The 21,324-nt window shown below is 43.6% G+C and overlaps 1 protein-coding gene across 1 annotated transcript in view; it reads right to left on the bottom strand.

The window, feature by feature from the left end:
• The window catches only part of LOC126457457 (uncharacterized), a 39,179-nt gene that overhangs the window by 16,574 nt on the left and 1,281 nt on the right, over positions 1-21,324 (bottom strand). The gene's annotated exons all lie outside the window — the stretch shown is intronic.

Genomic DNA, 21,324 nt, shown 5'->3' on the forward strand with positions numbered 1-21,324 from the left:
GCCTGTTGCACTTGGTCGGTCAATCAGGGACGGTTAATGTTGGTTGTGGATGACGCTGGAGTTGTCGTCCGATTAAGTTGCATATGTGCTCGATTGGAGACAGATCTGATGATCGAGCGGTTCAAGGCAACATGTAGACAGTCTATAGAGCATGTTGGGCTACAACAGCGGGATGTGAACGAGCGTTATCCTGTTGGAAAACACCCCCTATAATGCTGTTCGTGAATGGAAGCACACTAGGTCGAATAACCTTTTTTGCAAGCTGTCAGCTGGTCTCTTTCTAACCAACACACTGATCTCCGCACGGAGTGGTTGGGCTAAAGCTCCAGCAAAGTCTCCGTTGCAAAACTTAGTGGCAGAAAAGGCGCTAAACGGGTTCCGTAGCTAGGAAAAACCGCAACCATCCGAAAATAGTTCGAACGCCAGTAAATATTAATCGAGTGTAGGAAAACTTGGAATAGAGTGCGACGAAATGTCAACGCCGTTCACCTGTGCTAATAAGAATTAAGAGATCGTCCCTTCGACAGCGCGATAATTAGAGACGGAGCACAGGCTCGGATTACGAAAGGATGGGGAAGGAAATCCGCCGTCTATTTTGAAAAGAAACATCCCGGCATTTGCCTCGAGGGATTTAGGGCAATCACGGCAAACCGAAAACTGGATGAACGGACGGGGATTTTAACCGTCCCTCACTCGAACGCGAGTCCAGTTTGCTAACAACGCCATCTGGCTCGGTTTATCGAGGAGCAAGGACGTAATTACACTAGGTGTTAGTACTCCACCGTCGGTTGTAGCTGTCTGAGTTGCGTATGTCGAGTACTCTGGAGGAAAACTTGTGCAGTTTCTACAAGGGTTAACCACATTCAGAGAATTGTAAGAGTAGCTTTTTTCGTCTGCGTTCGTGTAAAAACACACAATAAATTACGAAGATCCTTTTCATGAATCGGTAGTTATTTGTCTATGTTGTTTTATGAGTCTGCGCTAAAATATACCAGACTTTGACACTTGAATGAAATGGATAAATGTTGAAAAACAGCGGTAGAAATTTTCGATTTTGATGAAAACCGACGGGCAGTTGCAACAGCAATGCGCGTAGTCAAACCGTAATTACAACTTCATTTAGTTTTTTGGCCCAAGTGTGAAAGTGCCTGCTAGATATCGTACAAAAATTTACAATAGTTTGGCTGCACATTCGCTTAACCGAATTGTTAACGCGCCTACATAGCCGAAGTCGCTAACGCATGCCTGCGTGGAGGCTCTAGGCTCTGAGGTAAGCCGATTCGAATGCTCGTGGTGTCAGAAATTTTCATTGTCAGTGTTTGGACAGAAAGAGGAAGGAGAGAAGGTAGTACAAAATTTCATCACCTGTCTTTGCACCTTTGCCATGGATGAAATTCCAAATCTCCCCGCCGGCCGGAGTGGCCGAGCGGCTCTAGCGCTTCAGTCTGGAACCGCGCGACCGCTACGTCGCAGGTTCGAATCCTGCCTCGGGCATGGATGTGTGTGATGTCCTTAGGTTAGTTAGGTGTAAGTAGTTCTAAGTTCTAGGGGACTGATGACCTCAGATGTTAAGTCCCATAGTCCTCAGAGCCATTTTGAGCCAAATCTCCCCGTACTGACTTATGACTGAGGGCAGGTGAGCTGTTGATGGTGATCCGTCCGTCGGATGGGGACGTGAAACACGGCGGCCCCCTGAGTCCTGTCCGAGACGGCTAGGATACGTGCCGGCACCGCAGCTCACCCTCTCTTTTCTCTCATCCTAATCATGCAACGCAGACATAGCACTACACTATATAAGCATCCGTTACACTTACTTAAACTCTGAAATACACATGCCACACAACTTTCACATATCCACAACGAAAAGGTCTGATGCGCGCGGCGGAAGAACACTCTTTCCGACAGGCGCCGAACCCACCCCGTGGGATATCCCACGCAACAGTGCCACACAACATTTAGCTTTTTCTCGAATTGTTTCATACTTAAACTTACTTGAAGCGAGTGTACGATTAAAAACAGATAAATATGGCTGTTGATGAACAAGAATGGCATATACGAAAATTTGTTGGGAAAATGGAAGTGCCCTGTTCTTAACTGCAGGAAGTGTACACGTTTTATATTCGTTTGAGTGAATTCTTGGACCGTAGCAGTACGACGTGCTGTCTATATTTGCAAAAAGATGTGGAAGAACATCTGTCAACACGTCGCCAGTGGTGGAACAAGACTCGGGAGATAATGCGGCTAGAACATTATCAGCAGTTTTTACTGTTTTGGGCAAGGGCGATATTCCGTTATGGAGTCTGTCAAAACACATTGTGTTTCTCGACAGCTGTCACCAGAAATGGTAGCAAAAACGGCGACTGGGCTGGGTTTGTGTTATCAGAGAGGCTGCGACTTGAAGTCACATATGGCGAGCGTAACGCACGTAATCCTTGTGTGACGCACTCGCGTGGTTGTCCGAATGACTAGGCGCGCTTTTAGTTTCTATAAACTTACCCACTGTTTACCAGACTGTCTGTTTTCTCCCCAGTTTTGTTATATCCACATTTATACTTAGCGAGCGTTTGAGCCATGCCGGCTTCATACACGCCACGACTGATTCTGCAGGATGCCCGTGCTAAAAGCGACGTTGTTTCTCGGAGTTAGTACGATAACTTGTCATTTTACTGTGTCGCGATGAATGTATCTCGAGGAGCAGCCAAACGACAGTCAGAGATTCTCTAGATGCCGTCCATATGAGACAAGGTGATGATTAATAGGAGAGAAGTTTTCGAGTACGATAATGTAAAGGCTGTCACGTAACGACACCGCCAAACTTACAGACGTTGTAGAGGGCAGAAACCTATCGATATAGAGTGGCAAAATTTTGGGGGCACACCCTTTAGGCAGCAAACTTACATCTGTACACCGACGGACCGCAAGAGCAACTGTTCCCAGTGGGCCTGACGGCGCTGGGAATATTAGGTGACGTCGGTTGCGTCCTCGGTTGTCACAACAATGTAGAGAACGCTAAACGCGCTGGAGGCAGAGGAGGAAACGGACGAAGTCATGTTTTCTGCATAAGGGGTTTTCTAATGGTGGCAGACCTCGGTCCCTCTAACTCCAAGGTTCTGTACCATCTTTGGATGACGTTACGATACACTGATCGCTATACCTATGCATGTGCTACCTAATATGTTCCAAAACATCGCGCATAAAAAAGGGGTTTTCCTGTGGCTCATACCTTGCAGTTCTATTGGTGATAGAAAGGTAGTGTCAAGTGTTTCGGATACTCCTTGGAATAGGGTCCATTTGTATGCTCAACAGAAGGATCGTCTTATCCCACAGTATATCGTCAAAGTTTGCATATTACACACTTCTTTCAGCTTAGGCAAATGGAGCAAATCCGTTGGTTCTTTTTGCTTTATGTGTGGTCGATAGTATGTCTCAAGGGACTTGTGCAGGTGTCACTTAGTTCCTGCGCGGTTCTTGAGAAAAATCGAAAAATGGTTTTTGGGTACAAAAAGCGAGCCGTGGATTCCTAGACGCTTCTGCACAGCAAAAAGCTGAAATATTTACTATATATTTCTAAGATTCCAACCTCGAACAGCCTTCAAAATTTTCTTGTTATCTTTGCCCGTTTACGAGATACAGAGATTCAAAGTTTCCCTACTTGTACTTTTAATCCGGTGTAAGGCGAAATCTACATAATACACACACAAAAAAAAGTTTTGCTTCACCCTGGTTCCCAGAATTCGAGAACGTAGACGTTGACTGTGGATATTGTATCACAGACACAGTCCTTTTGACTGTTCAGAGATGTCACTAAACCCGTCCAAAGATGTAAACAATCATGCATGAGCTGCGCCTGTTAGACGGAGGGGTTCCGACACGCGATCAATTCCAGTCATTCCACCAGGAAGGAGGTCCACGTCTCGTGTTGTCTGTAGTTCAACCATGCCTAGACGGTCAATAGCGCGGTTCGATCGCGTACGCATTGTTACTTTGTGCCAGGAAGGGCTCTCAATAAGCGAAGTGCCCACGTGTCTCGGAGTGAACCAAAGCGATGTTGTTCGGACATGGAGGAGGTACAGAGAGACAGCAACTGTCGATGACATGCCTCACTGAGGCCGCCTAAGGGCTACTACTGCAGTGGATGACCACTACCTACGGATTATGCCCCAGGGGAACCCTGACAGCAACACCACCATGTTGAATAATGCTTTTCGTGCAGCCACAGGACGTCGTGTTACTACTCAAACTGTGCGCAAGCGCAATTTCACTCCCGACGTCCATGGCGAGGTCCATCTTTGCAACCACGACACCTTGCAGCGCGGTGCAGCTGGGTCCAACAACATGTCGAATGGACCACTCAGGATTGGCATCACGTTCTCTTCATCGATTGAGTGTCGCATATGCCTTCAACCAGACAATCGTCGGGGACGTGTTTGGAGGCAACGCGGTCAGGCTGAACGTCTTAGACTCACTGTCCAGCGAGTGCAGCAAGGTGGAGGTTCGCTGCTGTTTTGGGGTGGCATTATGTGGGGCCGACGTACGCCGCTGGTGGTCATGGAAGGCGCCATAACGGCTGTACGATACGTGAATGGCATCCTCCGACCGATAGTGCAACCATATCGGCAGCATATTGGCGAGGCATTCTTCATGGACGACAATTCGCGCCCCCTTCGTGCACATCTTGTGAATGACTTGCTTCAGGATATTGATATCGCCCGACTAGCGTGGCCAGCATGTTCTCCAGGACATGAACCCTATCGAACATGCCTGGGATAGATTGAAAGCCGGCCGAAGTGGCCGTGCGGTTAAAGGCGCTGCAGTCTGGAACCGCAAGACCGCTACGGTCGCAGGTTCGAATCCTGCCTCGGGCATGGATGTTTGTGATGTCCTTAGGTTAGTTAGGTTTAACTAGTTCTAAGTTCTAGGGGACTAATGACCTCAGCAGTTGAGTCCCATAGTGCTCAGAGCCATAGATTGAAAAGGGCTGCTTATGGACGACGTGAGCCACCAACCACTCTGAGTTATCTACGCCGAATCGCCGTTGAGGAATGGGACAATCTCGACCAACAGTTCCTTGATGGACTTATGGATAGTGTCACGTCAAATACAGGCATGCATCAATGCAACAGGACTTGCTGCTGAGTATTAGAGGTACCGGTGTGTACAGCAGTCTGTACCACTACCTCTGAAGGTCTCGCTGTATGGTGGTATAACATGCAATGTGTAGTTTTCATGAGCAATAAAAAGGGCGGAAATGATGTTTATGTTGATCTCTATTTCAATTTTCTGTAGATGTTCCGGAACGCTCGGAACCGAGGTGATGCATAAGTTTTTTGATGTGTGTATATAACAACAAACTGCTTAAATTTTATCGGTATGTTCTCCAGGCTTTCATCTAGTAGTGTCATCTTCACGTTTCCAAAAATATTTATTCGTTATCGAGAAACACCCATGGTTTTTGGGTAACAAATTCAAACCACGGATTCAAAGACTACCATACAAAACAAATGGCTTGTATTTTTTCAAGATATTACTAAGATATAGATCTTGGACAACCTTGAACCTTTTCTTGATTTCTTTTTCCGTTTTCGGGATACAGTGTTTCAGATTTACCCTCCTTGTACACGTAAAATACGTACGTAACAACTGCTGTGAGGCGAAAACAAAGTTTATAAAGTGGCGTACAACGGAACAATATACTGCGAAGTGTCTCCGTTATAAGAAGGATTCTGAAAACACCATTTTGTAGCACTGAATCACATGCAAAATTTTTGTGTGTGTCAAATCCGGTCTGCAGTGTAAAATTAGTTTTGCAATATTTCAATTGCACGTAAGTAAACTAACAAAATTTTAGTGACCCATGAAGTTATTTTCGTACGAGTGAAATGCCTTGCTGTAGCAGGGAAACGAAGGGGCCGGCCGGAGTGGCCGCAGTGGGAAGGAATGAGTGTGATAGTAGCATTAAGAGAGAGCAAGCGTGAGACAGGGACACTGACAGGGACAGTGGGAAGAGACACTAGAATTGGCGCAGAACGAAGGAGAGTGTGGATGTGAGATAGGAGACAGTGACAGAGAGACACAAAGACGTGATGACAATGAGTGAGTGAGTGAGAATGGGCAAGTGGGAGTACTTTACACATATTATCAAACCTATTCTTTTTTGTCACTTGCATGTTTAACGTCAAAATTTAACACATTAATTAGTTTGTAAGGTAATCAAACGTTTGAAACTGTTTTATACGTTGGAGCTCCATTCTTGAAAGAATCGGGCTTGGGGCGTTTGTTGGTCTTTCTGATAACAAACTTTCTTAACTGTTTGCTGACAAGCTTTTTTGGTATCATTTACGTCCAACTGAGATGGCGAAGTTTATGTCGTTATTACTTCTCCTGTGTATATTCTTAAGTTTTCGAAAGAAATAACAAATTTTAATTAACTTCCATTAAGCACCGCAAAATTATCGTTTCTCTTATTACATATCTAGTACTGTGCGCCGAACGGTGGCTGCCTCTGAGTATGCTGGATGGCGACTTGTATTGCACGTTTGAAGTAGTAATCTAGCGTGATGGCTCACGGAACTCTGTAAATGCGAGAACGGAAAACCGAAATATTCACTGGCTGTCACCCTGATCAACTCACTGAACCAGTATTCTTAAGGAGCGCCACTGAAATTGCCTTCCACTCATCTTGATACAGATTTTCCATGGTTTTCCTGTACGACTTCTGGTGAATGGCGGAAGGATTTCTGTGAATGGTTCTTGTGGTCCACCTATCGGTACCACGACAGCGACAAATATTTTTGCCCTTTCGTGGTTGCTTTCGGAACTTGGAGGAAAATACTACAGACCTTGAGGTGGATATGTGGAAGGACGTGCGATCAAATGGCGCGGCGTGTGTTTATATGTGGCATAGTACGTTTGTTTCTCGAAAATCAGATCGAATCACCATCCTGTCCATTCCAAGACTGTCTGAAGTAACTAATTATGCGTCTTGTAAGGACATTATATATTTCATTGTGTATTTTATATTGTTATATATAGCAGCGTAATTGGTTTTTCAATATATAATGCCGTTACAGAGCATATACAACGCTGAAGGTCCACGAGAAACAAAAATAAGTATACATCGTAGACATTGTTTTGAAACGTTGCTACACACGTCGGTTTACATAATTAGGATGTAGTATGTCCAAGAAAACTTCATGGAATGTAGAAAAAGTTGGTGTGTGATATGTCAAAGCTATCTTCAAATGTTATGTTGAAAAACTGTATGCAATATTTCATGTTTTTCATTGTCAGAAGAATAAATGTGTTTTGGTACTGATTTGTTATAATTTTTTCCATTATTTTCCTTCCTAATGGAATCTCTCTAAAATTAAAAAATTAACTCTGAAAATCCTAGATTCATGTGAAAATATGACTCTAGTTAGGTTCGTGAGACACATGCGTACCACTTCGATTTTCAGAGACGACCAGTTTAGAAGTTTATTGGAAGTGAATGTGTATTATTTATCACAAAACGAGACAATTTTTGACCTTTTATTTTCCAGATCTAAGCAAAAGAAGTTTTCGCCATGGGGGGGGGGGGGGGGGAGGGGAGGACAGAGCCGCGCTGTTCGTTTCCCTCGCAGTGGGTCGTAAGCGCGGCCTATAAACGCCCGTTGAGGACATCGAGATGTCGGCTTCTGAGTGAAGTCCGTTGTGACGGCGTTTGGGCGTTGGATGTGACATCAGTTATATTGCGGAATCAGGAAATGGCACGCGTTACGACAGCGCCTACACACCGCCGCCGCTCTCGAGTTCTCGGTTGGCTACTGCGCCTTAAGGAAGGCACTCGCCGACAACAGCTGGGACCAAGCCACGGTGTGTCTGTTTTTCTGGAAAAGTATTGTACAAGCTGCCTTGAGCAGCTCGTACTACATATATCTGCTTTAATTTACTGAGATAGTTGTGCCTGCGTCTTTCCGCGAAATTTCTTTTCCTGCAAAGGGGCTCAGTTAATAATTGCAAAACTACTAGTATAGGAATTGTAAATTTAGCATAGCAAAGGGATTTTTTTTGAACTGTCGGCTGTGATTAGTATTCTCTACAAAGCAAACGTGGTCATTTGTCTGTGTGATCAAAACTAAGCTTTCTCAAAAGTAATTTATTCTTTTAAGCATGTGTCTACGCAGATGCACACACATATGCCGTATTCTGAGGACAATTGAATGAAAAGCTATTTTTACTTCTAAAATCGCTCTAGCAAGGCATTCTGATACTTCTTGTCTATAAATGATAATTAATTGAAACACTTAGCTGCCGACAGGTGTTGTTGATATACCTCGATGGGGACAGCTGAAAATGTGTGCCCCGACCGGGATTCGAATCCGGGATCTCCTGCTTACATGGCAGACGTTCTATCCATTTTTTCCCCTTTTTGTTCGATATAGTTCGTTGCGTTTGGTCTGAGCGGACGTCACAAGACATCCATTCAAGTTGATCGTTGGTTCCTTGACTCAGTTTTTCTATTACTGAGAGCACGCAGCCCTCTGACCGAACACGCTGAGCTACCGTGCCGGCATCCATCTGAACCACCGAGGACACAGATGAATAGCGCGACTGCATGGACTTAATCCCTTGCACGCTTCCCGTGAGAACCACATTCCCAACTGTCCACAATCTACATACGTAATGTACCTAATAGTTTAAACGGCGCCGTACTAAGGAAAAAAGACAGGAGTGTTCCTTCGACGACGAGGCTATTGGAGACGGATTAGGAGGTCAGAACGGACAGAGATGTAAAAATAAATCGGTTTTATCCTTTCCACAAGAACACCCTGGCATTGGTCAAAAATAATTTAGACCAACTACGGTAAACGTAACCTGAAATGGCAGACAGCGGTTTGAACACTGCTGTTTCCGATTGCGATCTCAGTGCCTTAATCCCATAACCTGCAACCATGTGTGAGACTCGTGGTCCGGTATTCGGCCCAAACGTGATTATTACGAGCGCGGCCTGTGGTAAGTTGGTCGGGCGAAACGTAAACGTCACGGGAGTGGTCCGTGGTACATCGGTCGCGACTTGGGATGCGTCCACCACGCACACCGCAGACTGGGCTCGTGATAGATTCTTCTCTCTTTGTATCACACTCAGTTACACGTCATTCTTGGCCACGTTCACTCGTCGAAATATATGTTCTTATATATTAGGGGCGTTTCCCCACAAAATGTTTCAAAACTCAAATGAAGTGGTTACATTGAGCGCTATGTTGATATTTCTGCTGCCGATCGTGACAATAATGACATCATACGTCCTGTACGACAAAAATGCAAGCGATTAGTTATTGAGGATGATACAGCTGACGGAGATCAGCTACGGAGAGCCTGGATATGGAAAGAAATAAGTAGTAGTCAAAAGATTTGGAACTGTACAGTGATTACTGACGTGAAAGGGGGAACCGTGCGTCAAGTAGGAGTAAATAGAAGAGAACTAGATATATTTAACATAGGATTTGATAACATGTTCTGGGAGAATATTGTAAACGAGACTAACCGGTACGCAGAACAAATACGAACCAATGCAAACAGAATATGAACAGTCGACAATAGGTTTCCTGTGGATTGTAATGAAATTAAAAGATACTTAGCATTATCGATAATAATGCAGCAGGTGAAAAAACCAAAATTCAACTAAACTGGTCGAAGGGAGTTATTATAGAAACGCCCATATTTAGCAAAACAATGCCGCTAAAAATATGTCTACAAATTACAAGATGTTTGCACTTCGACGGCATTATAAGATGCCTGCACTCTGCCAATCTGGTTGCCAATACAGACAAACTGAGCAAAATAAGACCTGTGACCAAGTTCTATATTTGAATTAGAAATTCAAAGAAGTGCATACAATGAAACAGGACATTACTATCGATGAATCGCTCATGAAATAGAAGGAATGCGTATCTTACAAACAGTTCAATCCACCCAAAAGGGCACGATTCGGTATTACATACATTTTACAAATTGTGAGAGTCAGATTCAGGTTACACAACATATACAGCCATGATAAGATTAAATGTGGTGACACCAAAAGACTATCACAGTCGGTGTTGTGCACAGGACAAACCTTATACCTAGGTAATTAGTAATCTTCGCCAAAATTATTTATGACACTTTCACATAATTGTAAAACAAATGCTATTCGATTAGAAACAATACGCCAAAAGAGTTCTGTAAAATAAAATTACAGAAGAAGGAGTACAGAATGAGGAGCTGCAATCGAATACTCGCTTAAAATGGAAAAATAGCGTGATGTTCATAGAAATGGTTACACAAGGATCTAATCGTACTTCTAAAACAAGTTGTGTCATTGGGTACAAGGGAATGACTGTTATTAATCGACAAGACCAAGTACCAGTATGCTTCCCAAACATGAGAAAATATATGAAAGGATGTCGAAAAATTTTATCTGTTCGATGTCGATCTTCTCAATTTGTACACATATTGCAGTAAAATAAAAAAAACGGGAAAAACAGAGTTACATTGATTATAGGATTGAAATAGTCGAAACATTACTGAAGAATACAACAAAACCAGATTATATATAAAGGACGGGGACGAGTATCGTGCGGAGATTTATCAGAGAGACTACCTGCGGACCATTGGCTCTGTTTTCCTGTGCATATTGACCCAAGAGCATCAGAATCAAGATCATGAAAACTGTAAAGTTTGCACGAGAAATAAAAAAAAAAAAAATATTGAAATAACGTGAGAGTGCAAAGTTCCATTAGATGTACCCACATGTTTCGAACGATACCACTCCCTTGAAGATCGCTGATTTGTGTTTTACTTTTTGTAAAAGTGTTAATTACTTGAACTATGAATGTATTCAGGAACTGAAGATAAATGGTATTGGTTTATATTGTACTGTACAGATTGATATTAAATTCTTTGTTGTATCTCTTACACAATTATTATTTGAGGCTGTAATTACTTATCAAATATTTCACAAAATTAAACCAGTTGGATATTACACATTTACGCATTGCGTAAGTCGTGCTCGATTGGTGCAACATCGGACCGATTTGCTGTACCGTGGGATGGCTCGGAGGTTGGGCAGTCGTGTGCACATTTTGTGCCAAGGCCGTTGGAACTTAAATCTAGGTTATGGGGTCAACCACTGCGCCAAGAAGGTCTGTTTGGTAAGAGAGGAAACAGTAGCACGAACACGACCGTTCTTTACTAGGTATTCTCGTGTTGGATACACTGTGGTCAAAGACCAGCTCACTCGGGCTCTTACAAGCTGTACGATTTTACGTGAAATGTTGTAAACATTGGAACCTGACATAGTTCACGTCCACAAAGCTTGACACCATTGTCTCCAACACTCACAGTCTTAAGCGAGAGAAATGGAAGGTAAAATTTTGTAAATAGCAGTAAACGTGACAGGATGAACCTCATTGATTCTCTTTTTCAGCAGCAAAACTATTCATGATGAAAGAACTAAATTCAAATAACACTCAGTAAAATACAAGAATAAGGGAAGCATCTCACCAGCTTTGACTCATTTACCTTGGAATGAGTAATATTGTTTAGAAATGCCTGCTCACAATACATTATCGCGTAGAGCAACATTTCTGTACGACAGAGTGTCTTTTTGTACTTACAAGTGCGCATGTTGACGCTGCCCGACATCCTAAGCAATCCTCTTGCCACTGATGGATCGTCACCAAGTATTTCATATGCAGACTTACTGGGGTGATGTTTATCCAGCAACATTACGGAATAGTCTGATATTCTGGAACTGTACACCACCTACTGGACACCACTGCCAACCAAGTATTGTTTACCACAACGTGTTCTATCACGGCTACGCAGCAGGGTATTTAGAAGACGAGATTTTAAATATATTCCGTCATTAGTTTCCTTTACACGCTGTACGATATTTATCTGCAAATTTCGTGCCCCTGTAGGTGTTCCTTACGAATGAGGCAATACGAAATGTTGCCATCTGTCTGAACATGATTGTTCGGCGCTTATTTACCGTAGATCATAGTGTTCTGATCTTGTAGAAGAACTCAAATAATATACGAAGTGAAAGTTTGGGGGACTAATAAATACAAGGAACAAAATCTCTCGTATTTGGCATGAGTAGCTGCATTCGCAACTGTTCCGTTGGTTTTGAAAATACGATTTGTTGGCATATTTAAAACCAGTTGGAGTCTTGGAATCAATGGAATTACACGGGGCATATACACTGAGAGCGAAACAAACCGGTACACCTGTTTAATATCGTGTAGGGCTCCCGCGAGCACGCATAAGTGCTGCAACACGACGTGGCATGGACTCCACTAATGTCTGAAGTAGTGATGGAGAGAACGGGCTCCCTGAATCCTCAGGGCTGTCCATAAATCCGTAAGAGTACGAGGGGGTGGAGATCTCTTCTGGACAGTGTGTTACAAGGCATCCCAAATAAGCTCAATAATGTTCATGTCTGGGGAGTTTGGTGGCCAGCGGAAGTGTTTAAACTCGGAAGAGTATTCCTGGAGCCACACTGTAGCAATTCTGGACGTGTAGGGTGTCGCATTGTCCTGTTGCAATTGCCCAAGTCCGTCGGAATGCACAAAGCACTTGAATGGATTCAGGTGATCAGACAGGATGCTTTAGTGGGTGTCACCTGCCAGAGCCATATCTAGACGTATCAGGGATCCCACACCATGCAGAGCATCCACCACATTGAAGAGTCCCCTGCTGACATGCAGGCTCCATGGATTCATGAGATTGTCTCCATACCCGTAAACGTCTATCCACTCGATACAATTTGAAACGAGACTCGTCCGACCAAGCAGCATGTTTCGAGTCATGAACAGTCCAGTGTCGGTGTTGACGGGTCCAGGCTAGGCGTAAAGTTTTTTATCGTGCAGTCATCAAGGGTACATGAGTGGGCCTTCGATTCCGAAAGCCCATATCGATGATGTTTCTTTGAATGGTTCGCCGCTGACACTTGTTGATGGCCCAGCATTGAAATGTACCGCAATTTGCAGAAGGGTTGTACTTTTGTCACGTTGAACGATTCTCTTCAGTCGTCGTTGGACCCGTTCTCGCAGGATCTTTTTCCGGCCGCAGCGATGTCGGAGATTTGATGTTTTACCGGATTCCTGATCTTCACTGTACACTCGTGAAGTGGTCGTACGGGAAAATCCCCACATCATCGCTACATCAGAGATGCTGTGTCCCACCGCTCTCGCCCCGACTATAACACCACGTTCAAACTCATTTACATCTCGATAACCTGCAATTGTAGCAGCAGTAACCGATCTAACAACTGCGCGAGACACTTGTTATCTTACATACGCTTTGCCGACCACAGCGCCGTATTCTGCCTGTTTACATATCTCGGTATTTGAATACGCATGCCTATACCAGTTTCTTTGGCGCGAATATGACACCTAGCGGAATGCTGGAAATTACGCGGTACAAGACAGCAAATGAAATAATCACATTATCGCATTATCGGTGGGAAATGTAGGCATACATCAGCTCTGGGAAGAAGGAAAATGGGGGGGGGGGGGTAGAGATTCGAAAGGGGATTGGAATTTGAAGACGATTCGTGAGATCAGGGACCGTCAGAAAGCTTCGTCGTTGCTGGAGAAGCACTGCAAATAGCTGCTGAGTCGACCGGAACATGTGCCATTAGATGCGAGCACGCGAGGAATAGAAATATGAGTGCGTCATCGGTGGAGTGGCTTTGGCTGGCGCGGTGTAATACAGGTGATTCAACTTGGCGGGAACCCGTGCTGGGGCGGGCAGTGCTCCACCGCCGACGCTTTGTGCAACCTGTTTTGTCCCCTCGCTAATTGCTCTAACTGAAAACAAGGCCCTGCTCACTTAGCTCATTGTTCCACAACAGCCTCACGTGCTCCGCTTTCTTGACGTTTTCAGGTGACTCTCTCCTGCAGCCTCTGACGCGGCAAACTAATAATGATTCGGTACGGTGCATACGTCATCAGCAATTGTAGTCGTGCCGGTGAAATTTTATTGTGCGGAAAGATGCTGCACGGGAGACGAATGTTAATACGCGTTACAGGCATCATCTTACTACAACCTCGCATGCATGGTGTGCCAAGAGGAATGGTCAGTTTTCAGGGGTCTCACACGAATGCTGCTTCGGAGCAAAAAAGTCTAGTAAGCATGGGCTATAAAATGCATACCTTAAGAGATATGAGCTCATTGTTCAATGGAGAAGATGTGTTTCACAGTAGCGTAGATGAGCAAGTGCTCATAGTGCTGAAGGTATGTCTTTTAGAACGCATGTTTCTGGATTTTTTTTCCTGTTTTCATACTGCCACCTCACAAAATGTGGAAAGCAAAGAGCTTCCAGCAGAAGAGTTCTGATCTACAGTATCGAAGAAGAAAAGATTCCTGACAGCTCTTAAGGTATGCACTGTAGAGTCCATATTGACCAGACTATTTTGCTTTGAATCATCGTTCCTGTCATGTCCCTCAGAATTGACCATTCTTCATGCGATTACCTGTATATTTATGCTAACTGAGTAAGTCGAGTACTGTAACCATATTATCCAGCTATATTTACCTGCTAAGCAAAAGAAACGTACTTAATATGGCTGTTATGTATTTTCAATTGATCTTCTCTAAATAATGACGATCGTTGTTGAAGAGCGGTTATATTATATTATCACCTTACATCATTATTTACTGAATTTACCAGTTGCCACTGGCTTTTATTCCACTTACGATGCTCTGCAGATTTATAAATGTCATCTTTATGTCGAGTCCTCTGCTGATTCGAAGTTGAGCTCTCATGCCAGATTGCTGTGGCTGCGAATCCAGACATATTAGAAAAATGAATGTACGTATGTGCCAGATTTGGCACTCACATCTCCTACCGTCAGGTAACAATCGCTGTAAGGGTAAAAACCACCTACCTATCGTAGTTCAGGAGATATAACGTTATAAAAAAATGAGATGCGTGAAAAAATGCATCATGCATGAAGTTCTAATACATTTATTCTTTGCAACTAAGACACTCCTACCTTAGAGTCAACTTCAGGAAATCCCTGATGCCTTGCAGGGCTTTTTAACAGCTTTCACCTGCGAAGCGTAAACGGATGTGGGCTGAAACAATAGCCCGCTATAGAGCTTTGATGAGGCGCTGCCGTAGAGACGTTTACAAAATCAAATGGTTCAAATGGCTCTGAGAACTATGGGATTAACATCTGAGGTCATCAGTACCCTGGACTTAGAACTACTTAACCTTACTAACCTAAGGACTTCACACACATCCATGCCCGAGGCAGGATTCGAACCTGCGACCGTAGCAGCCGCGTGGTTTCGAATTGAAGCGCCTAGAACCGCTCGATCACAGCGGCCGTCCGAAGAGGTGAGTCGTGATGGGAACCAACGCTGAGGCAGTTCGGCACTGAGGCAATCACGAATGTCTGAAAGTAAATGTGGTCGAGCGCCATCTTGTTGCAAAATGAAATTTCTACTGTCTTGCTGTAATTTTGGCATAAAGGATTGCCAAAATATGTCCAGCTACACGAAATCAGTCGCAGATTTATGCGTAAAGAAAATTGGTCCGTACTTTTGAAGAGCATTGGCGCGAAAGATGTTAACTTTTGGTGAACCGCGAATGCGTTTCACAATCTGGTGTGGATGTTCTATGTCCCAAATACGCAGATTATGACAATTCATCTTTCCAGACACGTGATACATGGCTTCACAACTAAAAACAAGCTTTTGTGAAGAACCGTCTTCTTGCAGTAACTGCCGCGCAGGTCATTGCAAAAACTCATGTTAGTGTCCCAAGTAGTCAACGCATCTAACAACGTCAGCCAGTATGGTTTACATGCAGACGTCTGCGTACCATGCACCAGACGTTTGACTGTGGTATCTACAGTTTCTGTTCGCAAGTGTGTAACGTAGCAAGTTATTACGAAATAACATTCGATGCAGTAAGGCACGTAGCCGTGTAACAGGGTGGTTTCAGGATGGCTACGTTTTCTCTTCGCTCTGACTCATAGCGCAGCTGACGCTACCAGCCGTGAGAACGGTCTCAAGTAACATTGTCGGTATGCAAATTCATACCCTCTACGAATCTAAATAAACCATAGTAAATATCATCCGATCTTGTTCAAACTTGGTACACAATCTTTTGTTATTAAGGAAAGGATCCTGTCAGAATCTCAGATTTTATCTATGATAGTTACAGAGATCGGGAAAATCACTTAAATATCCTAAAACCGACTCTTATGTTTCAAAACTCAGTTAAGAACAATAACCAAATGTCTTTTATTATCATCTGAAGTCATAACAAATCTCACAGTATCTAAAATCACTTAATTGGAATTTTCTTTTCCAAACTTTAATCACTCTACGTTACGTAGTATAAAAATCATTCAGAATCATTATTTGTTTATTTTTTGTTGTGTGAGTACGTGGGAATGAATCAGAGAATGTATGTGGGACATACGTTAAAACTTAATGTCATTTTATGTAAAACCTTATAAAATTGAACCGTGGGAAAATTGTGTTGCAACCACGATACTGATGACGTATGTCGATGTGTGCTTGCTTTTGTAAGAGAGTAAGTCTGAAGCGGAAAAAGTTTCTATATTAATTTAAAGAATATTTACATTTTGTTTTATTTTATTAAACAATATATTAGAAATTGAAATTTTAATGACGTAAATGACTATTTGATTAGTGATTGGCTAAGGCAAGTTTTGTCGCGAAAATGATCTTGGAGAATCAATATGATTGGTCATTCAGATCAATAGCCAATCAGATTTAAGCGGTTCCCGCACGCAGAGAAGTGGATAGGCAGAGACGAGAGGAGCATCGAGAGAGTTGCTCGCTTGCTTCGGGGTAACACCATGCTAGATATCTCCTTGAAAATAATATGTAAAATGAACTAGTGAGTTAATTGCGTTTAAAACGTGTCGTGACTAAGGCGGCTTAATTTACGAACATTTTGAGGAAAGTTTGATGTTTCTGAAAAAATTAGTTGAAGTTTTATAAGCGTGTGATCTTTTGGTCGTAGAGACAATTCCGCGTGGCATGTTCCGTGTTCTTTATGGAATAATGTGGCGAGCACTTCTGACATAGAAAACCACTAAAACGACCGAATGTTCAACTCGCTAATAATGATGGGCTAGTGACTGAAGATCGCAAAATTAATCAGGTCGGACTTGCTGGAATCTGGCTGCTTTTACGTGAGAAATATGTTGGATAAACAGTGAACTTGGAAGGATAGAGCATTTGCATTATTAAACACTGACTTGATAGCCATTTCATGTGCTTCCTTATAAATAAAAAGACGTTAATAGAATTTTCAAATGCTTACTGCAATTAAACTGCATTCTCCTATAGCCCAAAATTTGTGAAAATGAACTTACTGGAAATGATTTGCAACTTGATTTACGCGGGCTCCGTGTGGTAGGTATTAGGTAGTGGTTTCATCAACGCTGCATTACTGTGCCTAGCGTGTATCTACTACTGCAGAGTGAAGGGACGTCGGAAGGAAGAAATATAGAGCTAGGTAAACTGTTCGATGAAAGTGAGTGAGAGACAGAGTAAGGAGAGGAAATGACGACAGACCGACCTCGTCCCGCCGCCAAGTGTCGTCGATTTCTTCGGGTTCCTGGAGAAAGATTCCCGCTCACGGTCCTCCTCCTGTGCTAACGGTTCCGGATAGTCTGCTTTCTTCGCACCACATGACCAGCGAGTCTCACGAAATGTGTTGTACCACTCATGGATAACTTTATCTGTTGGTGCTTTCACCTGATATTTGGAACGAAATGTCGTCAGAACTGACTCACTTTCAGCGATTTCAATGACACAAAATGCAAGCATCGCTCCATTATACACCATGATCTAACAGTAGTGTGTTGTGTCACGGCGCATAGTACGAATGGAAACCTGGAGACATGCTCTGACCACTGGTATGTGTGTCTGTTTTATGTCGTGCTGTTTTAGTGCAGTCGTCTTACGAAACCGGAGAGGTATTTGAGAATAACCTTGCATTACTATTGTTGTTATTGTTGTTGTTGTATAAAGATCTCCGTGAATTGTGGCATACAACAATCTTTAGAAGAACTGCATTAAGTGTTTCAAAACAATTCACAGCAATCTGCGGAGCCGCGGCACGTTTGTGTTTTTGTTCGATTCGCCTACATGTCCAGGCGTCTGTGAGCGTGTGGCTTGAGTGTTCTGTCACGGTCAGGCCCGACCCAGTTTCTCGGGGGGTCCATTCAGTCGCCAGCGTGAGCAGCGTTTTACGGCGTGTTAGGCCGCAACTGCAAAATACACCCACTTCCTGTACGCCACCACCATGGCCCACAAACCCGGGCTAGACGCGTACATTGTTGGTCTTTCTGCGTACTTGTGGCTGTATGTCGAAAAATTAAGACGCGGACACAGATGATGAACCGAACATTTAAGAAAGTGGAGGCTACAAGTAGGCGCCGGAACGTTAAAAAAAAAGAGGACTATTTAACCCTGTACGTTCACTGAGCACGAACACTATTGGAGCTGACATTAGGGAGAACCGTTTTCCTTTTCTTTAGGAGGGCCGTTGAATACAAGCATCTTCTGAATCCCTCGCTTGCCGACTAAACTCCTCTGCAGCCCGACCTAAGAATCTCGGGCACCAGACCTGGAGGGAGTCATTTCGAATCCGGATGATAGAAGAAATGTTCTCTATCAGCATTTGGGTCTGCAAGAGTTGAAGAGCTGCTATTGTACTGTTCCTGATTTTCAGATTGTGCAGAATCGCCCAAATTAAAACCCAAACCTTCCCGCGAAGTAATGTCGAATGAGAGTACTTGGGACTGCTGTCGGTTATCCATTTGCCGGGACTGAGCAACGCGACAGGACAGTTAAGATACTGAGTTCGCATTCGGCAATGTGGGCGTTCCAATCCTCGTTCAGCCGCTCGTCGGACTTTAGCAACTGACTGAAGCCAATCACTGTATATTTTCGGGCCACAACTGATTTCGTGCTCGATCCTTATGCAATTCGCATTTTCGCTTCGACTGTCTTAGTCGTCGACGGAACTTTAGGCGCCAATATTTCTGCTTTCGGTTAGTTCGAAATGTAGATTTAACTCAGAAGTCGCTTCCCAGAAATTACGCAGGAAGGATCGTGCGCTGTGACTGGGCACCACCCTCTTGTCCTCGTTTCAGTTCCACCATTATACATAACAAGAAAACCGAGTGAGGTAGTTAATACGTTTCGACTCGAATTCGGCGGGACCCGGGTTAAAAATCCCAGTCCAGTCACCCAGATTTAGGCTTTTCGTGATTTATTTACTTAAAGAAAATATTGTGTTTGTTATTTTTAATAGGCCACTACTGACTTCCTTTCGCAGCCTTGCCCCTTCAGTGCTTGTCCTCCAGTTACATAATCGTCGACGGGACCGTAAAACCTAGACTTCCTTCTGCTACGGTCGAAGGATCGAATCCTGACTTGGGCATGGATGTGTGTGATGTCCTAAGGTTAGTAAGGCTTAAGTAGTTCTAAGTGTAGTGGACTCATGACCTCAGATGTTAAGTCCCATAGTACGTAGAGCCATTTGAGCCTATATTTCCTTCTTTCCTTTCATAACAACGAAAACACAGCAAGGACTGTTATGCCCGAGAAGCCACCATGTGGTACAAACGAGATAGGTACATGTTTAGCTCACTACACCGAGGGAAGTGTGGTCGTGATGGTATGGTGGGTGGAGCAGTAGAATCCGGCTCTGGAACTGCAAATTAAGTTCCGAATACGAGCGTGGATTTTTCCTCTTTTGAACCGTTCCAGACGGACCTACGTAGGCTCACTCAGTGTATCAAATGACACTGGTGTTGTTTCCCCGGTGTAAAAAGCGGCTGCGGGGACGAGACCGCCAGCCTCTCCCTCCTAGTCCTATGGTAGAGAAAGGCTGCACTCTAATCGCTATATGACATTCTAAACTGTGGTGGCTAAGCAAAAGAAAACTCCGTATTTGTCGCTATTATAGAAAATAAATAAGGTGAGAAGCAAGTAGCGAAATCTTTATACTTTTCGAGTCCTCGTGCTTCTAAGCTAGCTTCACAGAGACAGAGATTTGCACTAAGAAATGGATAATTCCATCGTTGTTTCTGAACCAAGTTATGTCAGTAATTTTCCGAACGCGCTTAACTAAAAATGAACAGCAGCAGAATAAGCTGCAGTTTCTATGTGGTCCGGAGCAAGTTCCAGTTAGGTGTGTATAACTAGATGGGTTAGATTCTAGGCCAGAAGTCAGAGCCGTTCGACTTAGAAGCTGAATACAACGGTTGTGGTAGGAGCTACGTCGTCTGTAGCCTGCCGTGCATCACGAACTGTGGAGTGAGCTGGAGCCGCGGTGATAAAGAAATTCCAGAAGAACACACAGCAGCTGTTGCTCCAGCGGCAGTCTGACTCATACTCGTAAACCTGTGAAAACAAACGCTCTTGCTCGCGAGCTCATGTCCGCCGCGAGGCCAGTGGAGATGTACACGTTCACTCCTCAAGGCAGTGTTGTGATGGACTCTGAAGTCAGTTGTTGGCCTAGGTTAGGCTCTTACCTATATAGGGGTACCCTTACATGAGAGCAGCTGTGAAATAGAAAACTGCTTCAAAAGATACCTGAGAAGTGCGCGAAGATGTGTCACAAAGGTAACATGACCGCTTTTCAACTATTGGGAAAGCAGTATGGCCAACAGGTAACTGCGAGTCAAGGGACAAGTATTCCTTTCAGGAGGACCAAGGTTCAAATCTACAAGTGGCTGGCCATCAGTCCAGTGAATTCCAGAATGATTCATTTTATGAGGCAAAGGGGAGTTTCTTTCCGCACCCTTGTGCAAGTGAACTAGTGCAATCAACGAAATCTGAAATACAACACGTGTAAATACTGATACTGCGTTGACGCGGCGAGTAGTTGTTTAGCAGTGGCCAAATTTTTTGAAGGCGGAGATCAAAGAAACTTAAATGCACTGTAACTTTACAAGGATTTCTTTTTTTATATAAAAAAAAGAAAGGAAAGAAACCCTTACGTTGGCTGTCGCGGCAGGCTTGTCACCATTAGAAATAAAACGTAACTATAGACACGGCACGCATTCAGTCGCCTTGAATTTTATAAAGAGGCATATATTCACTAAGAGATATAGTGAATTTTGGCCGGCTAAAAGTAATAAAGACGCTATAACTCTAGTCCAATGACAAAATTATATTTAACGAAAAATGTGTTTCAATAGTAACCTTTAAGCACGAAAATTTGCGAGTTGATACTTTTCTTCCAGGAGAAGGCAAGAAAAAGAGAATAAGCGTAGAGAGACAAGTAGATACCAC

The sequence above is a fragment of the Schistocerca serialis genome, chromosome 2 (genome assembly GCF_023864345.2).
Source record: "Schistocerca serialis cubense isolate TAMUIC-IGC-003099 chromosome 2, iqSchSeri2.2, whole genome shotgun sequence".
In the NCBI taxonomy this organism is placed as follows: Eukaryota; Metazoa; Arthropoda; class Insecta; order Orthoptera; family Acrididae; genus Schistocerca; species Schistocerca serialis.